General features: G+C 52.6%; 1 long non-coding RNA gene across 1 annotated transcript in view; it reads left to right on the top strand.

The window, feature by feature from the left end:
* Positions 1-12006, top strand: part of LOC307193243 — a 272234-nt gene that overhangs the window by 252837 nt on the left and 7391 nt on the right. The gene's annotated exons all lie outside the window — the stretch shown is intronic.

The raw sequence follows: 12006 nt of genomic DNA, 5'->3' as shown, positions 1-12006 counted from the left end.
GCCCGAGGGCACAGCGGGGCCTCCAGGCAGCAGTGGAAGATGGCTCGTCTTGGGTCTCAAAATCACCACAGAACGGCTTTTTTAAATGTGGTGAGAAAGTTTTTCTAGCATCATGGGAGGAGCAGAACACTAACAGCTGTTGCCCCTGGAGCCCCTCCCGAGCCAGGCCCAGCACTGTCCTCCCACAAACCCATCCTGCACCCATTCCACGGAAGGAAGTGGCTCCGAGGGGAGGCCCCGAAGCTGGCAGGTGACGTGGCTTCAGCCCCTCTGGGGTCGCTAAATCCTAGGGGAAGGGGAAATAGGGCCCCCCATCCTCTGATAATGTCTTTTGAGTACTTCGCACAATGTTCTCTAGTGAGGAGGTCAATTTTTACTAGAATCAAGAGATAATGAACCAGGCTTTTCCCCTTAGAGGAGCCCCACCAATGCCCCTCTGCTTGGAAACAGAGGTCACGCGTGTCCACAGCTCACCCAAACATGGAAGCCACATCTCCCCAGGTCTTCGTCGCCAGCTCGACACAACATAGCGGGTTTGGAGACAAATGACACACAGTATTTTTGATTCGCATCTTCCTGACTATTTGAACGAAACTGTGACTCTGAATTTCCCCATCTGGATGTAAAATCTGGGCCCCCAGCGTCCTGACGCTCAAAAAGTGACGCGGGGGCTGCCCTGGTGGCGCAGTGGTTGGGAGTCTACCTGCCAGTGCAGGGGATACGGGTTCGAGCCCTGGTCCGGGAAGATCCCACATGCCGTGGAGCACCTGGGCCCGTGCGCCACAACTACCGAGCCTGCGCTCTAGAGCCCGCGAGCCACAACTACTGAGCCCATGTGCCACAACTACTGAAGCCTGTGCCTAGAGCCCGTGCTCCACAACAAGAGAAGCCACCGCAGTGAGAAGCCGGTGCACCACAAAGAAGAGTAGCCCCCGCTCGCCGCAGCTAGAGAAAGTCCGCACGCAGCAACAAAGACCCGACACAGCCAAAAATAGATAAAATAAAATAAAATAAATTATAAAAAAAGAAAAAAAAGAAGTGATGGGGAAGTAAACGTCCCTGGACCAGCAGGACCAGTGCCGGCTCCCTGTCTTTCTGGCGGAGCCCTAGGACTCCGCTGCGATTTGAACAAAACCTTTCCAGATCCCCCCACGCGACGTGCACCCCAGCCCCTGCTGGAGCCATGCCTCCTGGGGCAGGCCCACTGTAGATCACTCCCGCCGTGGAAACAGTGATGGTCGGTGGGCGGGGAGCAGGCTGGGGGATACAGGAGCCGTGGCCACGCAGACTGACCCGTGGGCTGAGGCCGAGATTCCTTCTGCTAAACCGGCCGGAAGTAAACCTGGCACAGTCAACAGCCACGTCCCCCTCCTGGGAGGGAGCGGACCGCAAGCCACCGGCAGGAGACAAAGCAGAACCGCCGGGAGAAGCTGACGTTAGCGCCTGCCTGGACCCGCTATGCTCGGGGGAGCGCCCCCGCCCCAGCCAGGCGTACCCTGGGGGAAGCAGGGGGGCCGCGCGGGAGTCCCCTGGGGGCCTGGGCCCTCACACCCCTGCCAGGAGGGGCTGCCGTGGTCTCCATCTCACAGATGGGCAAAGTGAGGCTCAGACCGGGGAGGAATCACAGGGCTTGTGGAGGGAGCACAGTCCTGCGGCAGGGGTGGGCACAGCCCAGGGGGTGTCTGGAGGAGGGACGGGGAGGCTTGAGGCAGGCCCAGCGCCAGCCGGGAGGGTGTGCGACGGCAGCGGCTTTGGCGTCTCACCTGCAGAGGCCACATGAGCCCGCGCTGGAGGGGCTGGAAGGCAGGGCAACCCCAGGCCCCTGCTGAGTGGTGGGGAGCCTCGGCCTGCGGGACCCCGGGCTGGGGTGCAGCGCCAGGCGGGCAGCCGTGCCGGGGGCCCGTCTCCCCAAGCCGACTGCTATCCCTGCAGTGCCGGCCCCACCTCTGTCATCACAGCTGCCACTGCCCCTGTCACCACCTGGGGGCCGGGGGCCGGGAGGAGAAGTGAGAAGCAGACCCAATTTCCCCAAACCAACCCACCACCACAGAGGCCAGGCCAAACCTTCTGTGTACATTTTCCTTGGAGAGGAAGAGATAGTTGCCGTTGCTGCGGGGAGCTGTCTTCAGGGGCCCCCCTCCCCCTCCCCCCGTTCTACCCATGCGTAGCCAGGGATGACACTGGAATCTTGAATCAAGCTAAGTGGTTACTATGGTGTCAGCCTGAAATTATGAATCTGCCAGCCGGCCAGCACCGAGGCGCAGAGCCAGGGGTTCACAATGACCGCAGAGAGACCAAGAAAGAGAAGGCACGTTGTATTTCAATAGTGGCAAAATTGCACTTCCGATCACGGGAATAAAAAAAAAAAAGATGTGCTTAGAAATGCAGTTAGCGGCATCATCAGGGCCAGACACCTTCCCAAGTTCTGCCACCCACCCGTCACCTCCCCCTCCCCACACACTGTCCCCTTCTGCCCTGAGCCCTGTGGCTCGGTGCCCCCTGCCCCAACACACACCCCCCGCCCTGGCCTGGGAAAGCCTGGCCTCCCAGGACACTCGGGGCCTGGCCTGCATCTCCAGGGCGCCATCCTTGACGCCTCTGCCCCCCGACCCCGACGTGGAACCCATCCACAACTGCCGTTGGCCCTACCTTTAGACATCTGGTGAGACCCGCCCCACGCCCCAGCCACCACCCCAGCCCGAGCCCCTCATCTGGGCACTGGCGGCCTCCCTCCCACCGTCCCTCCCTCAGGTCTAACGTCACTCCTCTGACTCGTCTTCCCGGGGTGCTGACTGCAGCCTCTTGGGCATGACAGGCACACTCCTGCCTCAGGGCCTTTGCACTGGCCATCGCTCGGCCAGGAGGGTGCCCCCAGATCTCTGTGACTGCGGGGTCTGTTTTGCTCCAGGCCTAGAACAGCCTGAGCACGAGGGAGAGCTCAGGGAATGAACGAGTGAGGCTTCCCCAGTCTCTGGGCCCCATTTTCTCATCTTGACCACCTCAGCAGGGCAAACTGTAGCCCCCATGAGCAAAATCCAGTCCAGAAGCCTGTTTGGTCACCTTACACTGCACTGGACTGCAGTTGGACTGTAGCTTGAATTCATTAAGAACATATAAAAATTGGGAGAGTGAACCCACAAATCAGGACTTCCAGCATAGGACTCATCTGTGATTTAATGGTCTGGGAGAACTTTGTATCTGGACCCAATGCCTTCTTTTTTTCTTTTCTTCTTCTTCCTTTTTTTTTCCCTTCCCTCTTCTTGAGTCAACTTTGCTGCATTGGCCAGAGATCCTGGTCCTAGACCCCAACTGGCTAATCAAGGCATTTTACAGGGTTTGGAGAGTTTCCGGAATCTCTGGGAGGCTGAGGGACATAGACGAGAGTGAGGAGCAATTCCCAACCCCTCTAAGAGACCCTCCTAGCAGAAACCCCCCACGGCCCTCGCCACCTGCCGCCAGGCACCTTCGCCACAGGAGCTGGTCCCTGGCAGGAACCTGCTCCCATCCGTCCCTTTCAGCCCTGGAGTCCCGGCTGGGTCCAGGCACGCGCCCACCCCCAGCTCAAGGGCGCATGGAAATGCAGTCTCCAGGTCTCCCCGTGCCGTGGAGACAGGCCGGCTGGAAGGACTGGGGTGGGGGTGTGAGCCAGCTGCCGGCGTCTGCTACTTTGTGTGTGCGTGGTTTTCCCTAAAAACTGTTCACCTTATATTAGATTGTCAAATTTATTGGCAGAAAAATTTGCATTTCCCTATCATTTCCTAACACATCTGTGTATCTGTAATGCCCTTTCGTCATTTTTATGGTTAGCGGTGTGCTTTCCTGATGAGTCTTGCTGGTTTTGTCTGGTTTATCAATTTTTTTCGAAGAATTATCTTTCATTTGTATAGCCCAGATCTATTGTTTTATTTTATTTCATGAATTTCTTCTGTCTGCTTTCTTCAGATTTATTCTGATGTTCCTTTCCAGCTTATTGAGGTAGTGCTCAGTTTCTTTACGTTTTCAATGTTCCTCTTTTCTAATGACCGCATTTAAAGCTATTCTTGTCCTCTGAGTACGCACGTCTTGGGCGGTATCCTGTGGGGTTTTATAAGCAGTGCTTTATTACTGTTCATTTCTAAATAGTTGGTAATTCAGTTTTGATTTATTGTTTAATTCACGTTAGTCAGATTTGTTTTTAAATTTCCAAGTGGATAGATTTGGGGATGTTACCCTCTTGTTAATTTCCAGCTTTATTTGCACTGTGTTTGGAAAATGTGTTTGGCGTGATCTTTTTAATTTCTAAAAAATTGGTCTTACAAAGCAAAGGCAATAGAGAAATATATTCTCCCTGTAAAAGAGTCAATCAATACAGAAGTTTATAGAATCAAACATAAAGAAAGGTGTCCCTGGGCTTCCCTGGTGGTGCAGTGGTTGAGAGTCCGCCTGCCGATGCAGGGGACGCGGGTTCGTGCCCCGGTCCGGGAGGATCCCACGTGCCGCGGAGCGGCTGGGCCCTTGAGCCATGGCCGCTGAGCCTGCACGTCTGGAGCCTGCGCTCCGCAGCGGGAGAGGCCACAACAGTGAGAGGCCCGCGTACCGCCAAAAAAAAAAAAAATGTATAACAAGTGAAAGAACTATGGAAAAATATAGATAACTCCAGAACTGTGGTTGAATATTTTAACTCTCTCGCAAGCATGAATAGGTCAAACAACAAGCCTAAGCTAATCTGTGTGAAACGTTCCACCCCATAAAGAGAAAAGGTGTGATTTTTGAGCACATACAAAACATTCACAAAATCAACGATCTATTAAAGCACCAGTGAAGCCTGTCTAAATTTTTAAAAAAGTCAATATCATATGAACCAGTCTCTACCAATAATGTAATAAAGCAAAATCAGGAACAAAAGGATAACTTCTCAAAATTCTCCCATCTCTGCAAAGAGGAGAAAATTGCGAATAAATAAAATGTAGACCGAAAACAGAGAAAATGACTACAGACGTAAGAAAGATTTCCAAGTAAATGAATATTATGAACTGTTGTATGTCTAACAAATTTGAAAACCTGGACAAAATAGATAAATTTCTGGCAAAGTATAAAAGGCCAGCATCGGAACAAGAAGAAATAGAAGATATACATAGATCAATAACCATTAAAGAACCTAAAATAATATCAAATACATACTTTCCCAAAAACTTCAGGCCCAAATCATTTCACAAGTGAGTTCAACCAAACTTTCAAGGAACAGAAGATCCCAATAATGGACAAATTGTTCCCAGAACTAAGGAAAGAGAGAAAGCTGCCCTAGTCATCTTACACAGTGAGAAGAATACTGGTTCCAAAATTGGAAAGGGGCAGGACAAGTGAAGAAAATCACAGAGACGTGTCACCTACGAACGCACACGCAAAGATTCTAACTCTAGTATTTGCTAAACAGACCCAACCGTGTATCTGAAAACGTATTTTAATTCAATACGTATTTTAATTTAATTTCAAAACGTATTTTAATCTATCCTATGATTCCATTTCTATACAATTTACAGGCAGGCAAAACCGTCAGTCGTGCTGGAAAGAAGGATGGTTACTCTTGGGTGGTCTTCTGGGCAGACGGTCGTGTTTTGTCTCTTGATCAAGAACTGTGCTCACTTACCATCCCGTCTCTCTTGTGTATGCAAGGTACACCTCAATGAACGATTCACTTTACGACAATAACGTACCTAATAGTGTTTATACAAGGAATGAAAAGATGATTTAACATGAGAAAATCTATCGATGCAAGCCACCCGTTAATAGCCTAAGGGGAAAGTCACACAGTTATCTCAATAGACAGAGAAGTGGCATTTATGAAGGTTCAATACCTATTTATGCGTGATAAGGGCTCCAAGAAGAGAATTACTAGATGGGAACTTCCTCAGCCTGATAAAGGCGGTACACCCAGGCCCACAGGCCACCACCCTTTATACACAAACATGTGAGATGTATTCGCCTCCAGGTCAGAAATCAGTCCAGGAGGCCTGCCAGACACCTCTGCTCTGTGTAGGAGAGAGGGCAGCGGTGGGGAGAGGGCTCGTTACACACAGCGAAATAAAGTTGAGTCCCTACCTTGGACCACGGGCTCAGGGGAACTTCACGTGTGAAATACAGATTGATCATTTACGAGGGTGAACCTCAATACAGAAGATGGAGCTGTAAAGCTAATAGGGAGAGCAAGTGAGAGAATAGAGTTGTGGTCTAAGGATGAAGAGTTCTTAAACAAGACATAAAACACAAATCATAAGGGAAGAACATCGAGGGAACTGCCGCCATCACAAACAAGCACTTTTGTCCGATAAAGACACACAGTCAGATGCTGCCGCGTGACAGCTGAGGAATAGCTGAGACCCAAGAATATGCAAGGAACTCCTACAAATTAACCACGAAATAACCAGTCTCGCTGCAAAAGGATATGATTGGACAACTCATAGCAGAGGAAGCCAGATCGCCGTCAAGGGCGTGTGGAGAGGTGCTTGACTTCATTTGTAATCAGAAAAGGCACATTCAGTTACCCCACCACAGAGGCAGAAATTAGCAAGTCAGAAAATACCCACGTGGGCAAAGACTCAGGGAGTCAGAGAGACCCAGACGCTGGCTGGGAGTACAAGCAGGAACAGCCAGTCTGCAGAGCGGGCACACAGCGCTCGGCGCAAGTTAGGTGATGCGGCAAGGCCGCCGCTGGCCGCAGAGCCTCGAGAGACGTGCTCAGACGTCCACGGGTGGCCACGTGAGGAGGCTGACCCCAGCGGTGTCTGTGGAGTCAGAGGGCTTGGAGGCAGCCTTGGGGCCCATCACCAGGGGGCTGCCTAAGAAAACTGGGATCGATGCTGCGGAAGAAACACAGTACTGCGCAGCGCTAGAAGCGGGGAATTTAACAGACAGACAGCTGCGTGGACGTACCTGAAAACATCAGGATGATTAGGAAAATCTATAGGATTGATACTTTTTTTTTTTTTTTTTTTTTTTTTGGCGGTACGTGGGCTTCTCACCGTTGTGGCCTCTCCCGTTGCGGAGCGCAGGCTCCGGACGCGCAGGCTCAGCGGCCATGGCTCACGGGCCCAGCCGCTCCGTGGCACGTGGGATCCTCCCGGACCGGGGCACGAACCCGCGTCCCCTGCATCGACAGGCGGACTCTCAACCACTGCACCACCAGGGAAGCCCAGTATTGATACTTTGATACAAAACAATACTAAATATTTTATAAGGATCAATAATATCCAAAAACACATATCTAACAAATCAGTAGGTGTCTATATAGGTGTGGGGATCGGGGGAAAAGGCAAAAACAATATAAAATAAGAAGTAGACATGGTGTGGATGGTGTTAGGGGGCCATGAAATGAGGAGCAATAATTAACTCAATGTCTTACCTCTGGTGTCCAGTAAATAAACATAGTCACAATAAATTAATTCAATGTAACAGCAATCAAAAACCCAACACAATCTTTCTGAAAGCTTGACACGCTGATTCCTCAGCCTCGTGTGGAGGGCACGAGAACAGCCCCCAAATTCATAACGGTAATGATAGCAACAACAGTAGCAGTGAAACAGCACGGAAAGTTCAGGCACGGTCCGGTGAAGAAACGGGAATCTTGGGCACAGTAACATGGGCAACCCATTTCACAGCTACACAGCGGTAAATTTCAGGGAGATCAGAATTCTGAACATAAAGAATCTATAAAAGCACAAGGAAAAAAATGTGGCATAAACTTCTGAACTTGGCGGGGGGGACAAGCCCTTCTAAGTAAAACCAAAGACCGAGACGCCATGAAGGAGCCCTTCTGAGCACATACAACAGAAAGGTCTGTACGGGACACGACACATAAACAGATTTCAAGCACAGTTGGCAGCCCGGGAGAGGACACTTACAGCATTTATTGCAGGAAAAGCACCAACATTCACAAAGATAAAGAGCCCCGGACATAATAAGCAAAAGACAAACAACTCAGTGGAAACAATGGCAAAGAATGTAAACAGGAACTTGACACACAGAGGCAAACGAACAGCCTTGAAGGAGTGAAAAGAAGCTCAGTCTCTCTAGGCAAGAAACTGCAGCTTCAATGAAGACTCTCATCTCGGGCTTTGCCCATTAGATTGGTGAGACTTTAAGAGTCGGTGGAATGTGGAATTGGAAAGGCTGTGGGAAGAGAAGTGCTCCCATTCTCCCTGCGGAGCATTGATTAGCTTCTGCTTGAAATTTTTCATAATTTTTTTGGCAATCGTTCATATGTATTACAGTTAATTTTTTTTAAGATGTTGGGATAGGAGTTTTATTAATTTATTTATGCTGTGTTGGGTCTTCGTTTCTGTGCGAGGGCTTTCTCTAGTTGCGGCGAGCGGAGGCCCCTCTTCATCGCGGTGCGCGGGCCTCTCACTGTCGCGGCCTCTCTTGTTGCGGAACACAGGCTCCAGACGCGCAGGCTCAGTAGTTGTGGCTCACGGGCCCCGTTGCTCCGCGGCATGTGGGATCCTCCCGGACCAGGGCTCGAACCCGTGTCCCCCGCATTGGCAGGCGGATTCTCAAGCACTGCGCCACCAGGGAAGCCCTACGGTTAATTTTTAAACAAGAAAATGATGACTACATATTTTTCCAATTCGCTCATTTTAAGAAAACTCAGGTTATTCAGGAAGATATTCTGCCAGCAAAGACACCCCCCCCCGGAGCAATCCGTTACCGCGTGTTTCTGAGTGTGACCCCCAGACCCCTCCCCACAGCTGCCGCACACACGGCTGCATAGGGGACGTGTGTGTGTGTGTGTGTTCACACACCCTGCGTGGGGTTGGATCTTGTCTCACCGTTGAGGTCTCTGGGCAGCTGGACCCTCCCCTAGCCGTGGGTCTGGGCTCAACACCAAAGTGCACTCCAGCCCCCGGGCGAGAGGCCGGGGCCTCAGGGCGTCTGGGACCAAGGGCCAGAACAGGAGCTGAAGGGCCGAAGAGGCAGCCAGGGCCCTGCAGGTGGTCAGAGGGCACAAGCAGCTGGGCCACCTCAGGGAGACAGGTCAGAGGCGGGCAGGCAGGAGGCCAGATCTGAGATGCTCCTCTGACCAGAAGGGCCTTTTTCATGGTGCGCCACCTCTTCCAGCTGGAGTGGAAACCGCTCTGTGTTCAAGTGACTCAAAGTGGTTTCTGTGACGTGGGTTGGGGGGTGCGGGGGGGGCAGAGGGGGAACAGGAGGTTTAAGTGACTCCGAGGGGCAAGGTGGTCTCCCTTCAGACCGCCCCGTGCATCGTGTCCATCTTCCCCCGGCTCTTCCACCCCTTGGGTCCGGTTTCCCAGTGCCGGCGTCTCTCCACGTGGCAGCTCTGCCCGTTCCAGACTCAGTAGGAAGGGCCGTGTTTTCCCAACGCTTGCGATCAGAGGCCCAGCATCAAAGCTTGGGGGCAGGCGTGGGTCCCACGCCCTTCCTAATCCAGTCTCTGTGGCCGAGGGATAAAGCGCCCTGAACGGTCAGGGCTCGGTCAGCTCAGCCAGAATTGTACTGAGGGGGACAGGGCGGACCCTACGGGAACATCAGAGTGATGTCACTAGACGGCAGGAGTGGGTACGAGGGGGCCCAAAACCACAGACGTCAACAGCATGACCTTAGCAGCTTTGAAATCCTCAACAGATATCTTGGTTTTCTGATCCAGTGTTTACAGCTCTGAAACAGGGATGGAAATGTCCGTTGTGTTCTTGGATTAAACAACGTGTGGAAAGTCCCAAGCGCAGTGCCTGGCACACAGTAGGGCCTGCATTCCTGAGTTCCTCCCGCTTCCCTCCTGACGGCCCCGTCCGTTTCCCTGCACTCAGAGCAGGAGGCAGAGGCAGAGGGAGGGTGGCTCCTCCCGGCGATTTCGTCTCCGTGATCAAGGGACATGCTCGGAAAATGGAACTATTTGGCCAGGCCTTCAGAGATTTAATTAAAATTAATATTATGCCTTATCGAAGCAGAAAGTTCAATGCTGCACACGTAGAAGAATCCACTTAACCAATTAGCTGAGTCAGACAAGACTGTCCAGCCTTCAGCAAGGCCCTCTACACTCCCTCTTGGGCCAGAGCCGCTGCTAACGCCGTGTGCATCAGAGAAGTGGCCCAGCTGGATGGGCGATGAAAAACGCGACAAGAGGGAGCTTCAGGAGAGACGTGGGAGTAGAGGATGAGCTTGCCACGCCCGTCCTGGTCCACCTCAGCACGACCGTGGGTTGGAAGAGCATAGACTTGCTCCACCCCTCACCAGCTGTGTGACCTTGGGCAGGTTACTTAACCTCTCTGGGCTGGAAGTTTCACTTCACACAGCCGTAGAGAGTGTTGGACACGACAGGCATGCAGTGGACACAGCACACTGGTTTGTCAGGGTCTGAATCTGGTAAATTTTCCTTGTGTGCATTTTCCACCTGAATTTGCTCACAACGTTTTGAAAGTTTTCTAGTCACATTTCCCACCAACCAATATGGCAGAAATCCCAAAGTTTGGTAATACACTCTGTCGGCAAAGCTGTGGGGAAACAAGCACCCTCGCACATCACCGGTGGGAGCGTAAACTGTCGCCACCCTAATGAAAGGAAACTGGCAGGATCCATCAGAATTACAGATTCCATCGTTGACCCAATAATTCCACTTGGAGGAACTCATGCTGTAGGCATCCTTGCGCACGCACAGAATGAGATATGCGGCAACTTTCACTGTTCGTACCCTGTGTGTGATAGTAAGGACAGGAACAACCCACGTCTCCATCAGTGCGGGGGTGGGGGGTTAGGGCTGCCAGGTAAATACAGGATTCTCACTTCAATCTGAATTTCAGGTAAACCATAAATGCCTTTTTAGTGCAAGTAGACATGCAGGCAGTATGTCCTGTAATCTCATTTGCTGCATGTGAAAAAAAACCCTAGGCAGGTTAAATCGGCATTTCTCAACCAGGGCACTACAGACACTGGACCAGAGAATTCCTCAGAGGGTCCTTCCGGAGCCTGGACTCATCATATCAGTTCTCTGCTTATGATCAAGGGTTCCCACCACCTTCAAGTTTGAGTTGCCCAGTAAGGCATTTAGGACCCCGTGACCTGGCGCCTGCCGCCCTCTCAGCCCACTGCTGCCATTCCTTTTGTAACTAAGGAGGCCTCTCCTGATTGTGAAAGGCATTGGCTCATGTACCAGAACAGCCTTGGGGCTTCAGGCACAGCTGGATCCAGGAACACTCCAGGAATCCCACTCTTGCCGCTTCTAAGCTACACTTTGCTGTGTGCTGGCTTCACTCTCACGCAGGCTCTCCCCTCTTGGGGGCAGACACGCCCCTGGCAGCTTCAGGCTTGCATGCTAGCAACCTGAGCACCGCCAGCCTAGCGGACGGAAGGGGTCTTTTCCCCCACGGCCCGGCAAAACCCTCGGGTCTGACATGCTTTGACTCTGATTGGCTCTGCCAGAGCCATGTGCCCACCTCCCAACCAGTCCCTATAGCTGGGAGATGCCTGTGTCTCATTGGCTGGGACCAAGTCACGTGCCCATGCCTAGGTGGTGGGCTGGGGCGGAGTCAGCCCCTCCGCCCGCAGACTGAGGGCAGAGGAGAAGGGGTCTGAGCGGGGAGCTGGGAGAGGAACAGGTGCCGAGTGGGCAGAACGGCTAGTACCTGACGCCCTCACTCCTCCCTGCCACACTCGGCCTCAGCGTCTGCCTCCTCCAGGAAGCCCCGCTGGTTACCTCCCTCGGGCTCCGACGCCCGGGCTTCTCCCGTCCTCAGGAACACACGGACACCTGTGTCCCAGCTGCAAGTAGGAGAGTTACTGGCACAGAGGATGGACCCTGGGCCCGGCACGGCCCGAGCGCTTGCAGGGTTATATGTCCTTTAATGCAGTCAGCACCCCTGGGAAGTAGACACTGTGTTTAATCCCTCGTTCAGGGCTGAGGACCAGGCCCGCACTAGATGTGTGAGGACACCTGAGCTTCCGGGCTGCAGACCCGTGCTCTCAGCCTGGGTGCTCCAGCGCTCTCTGTAGCCCACAGGGGTGGGGGGCAGAAAGGGA

This window comes from Stenella coeruleoalba (genome assembly GCF_951394435.1).
Source record: "Stenella coeruleoalba genome assembly, chromosome: 10".
NCBI classification, from domain to species: domain Eukaryota; kingdom Metazoa; phylum Chordata; class Mammalia; order Artiodactyla; family Delphinidae; genus Stenella; species Stenella coeruleoalba.
This window is presented reverse-complemented; position numbering and strand designations above follow the sequence as displayed.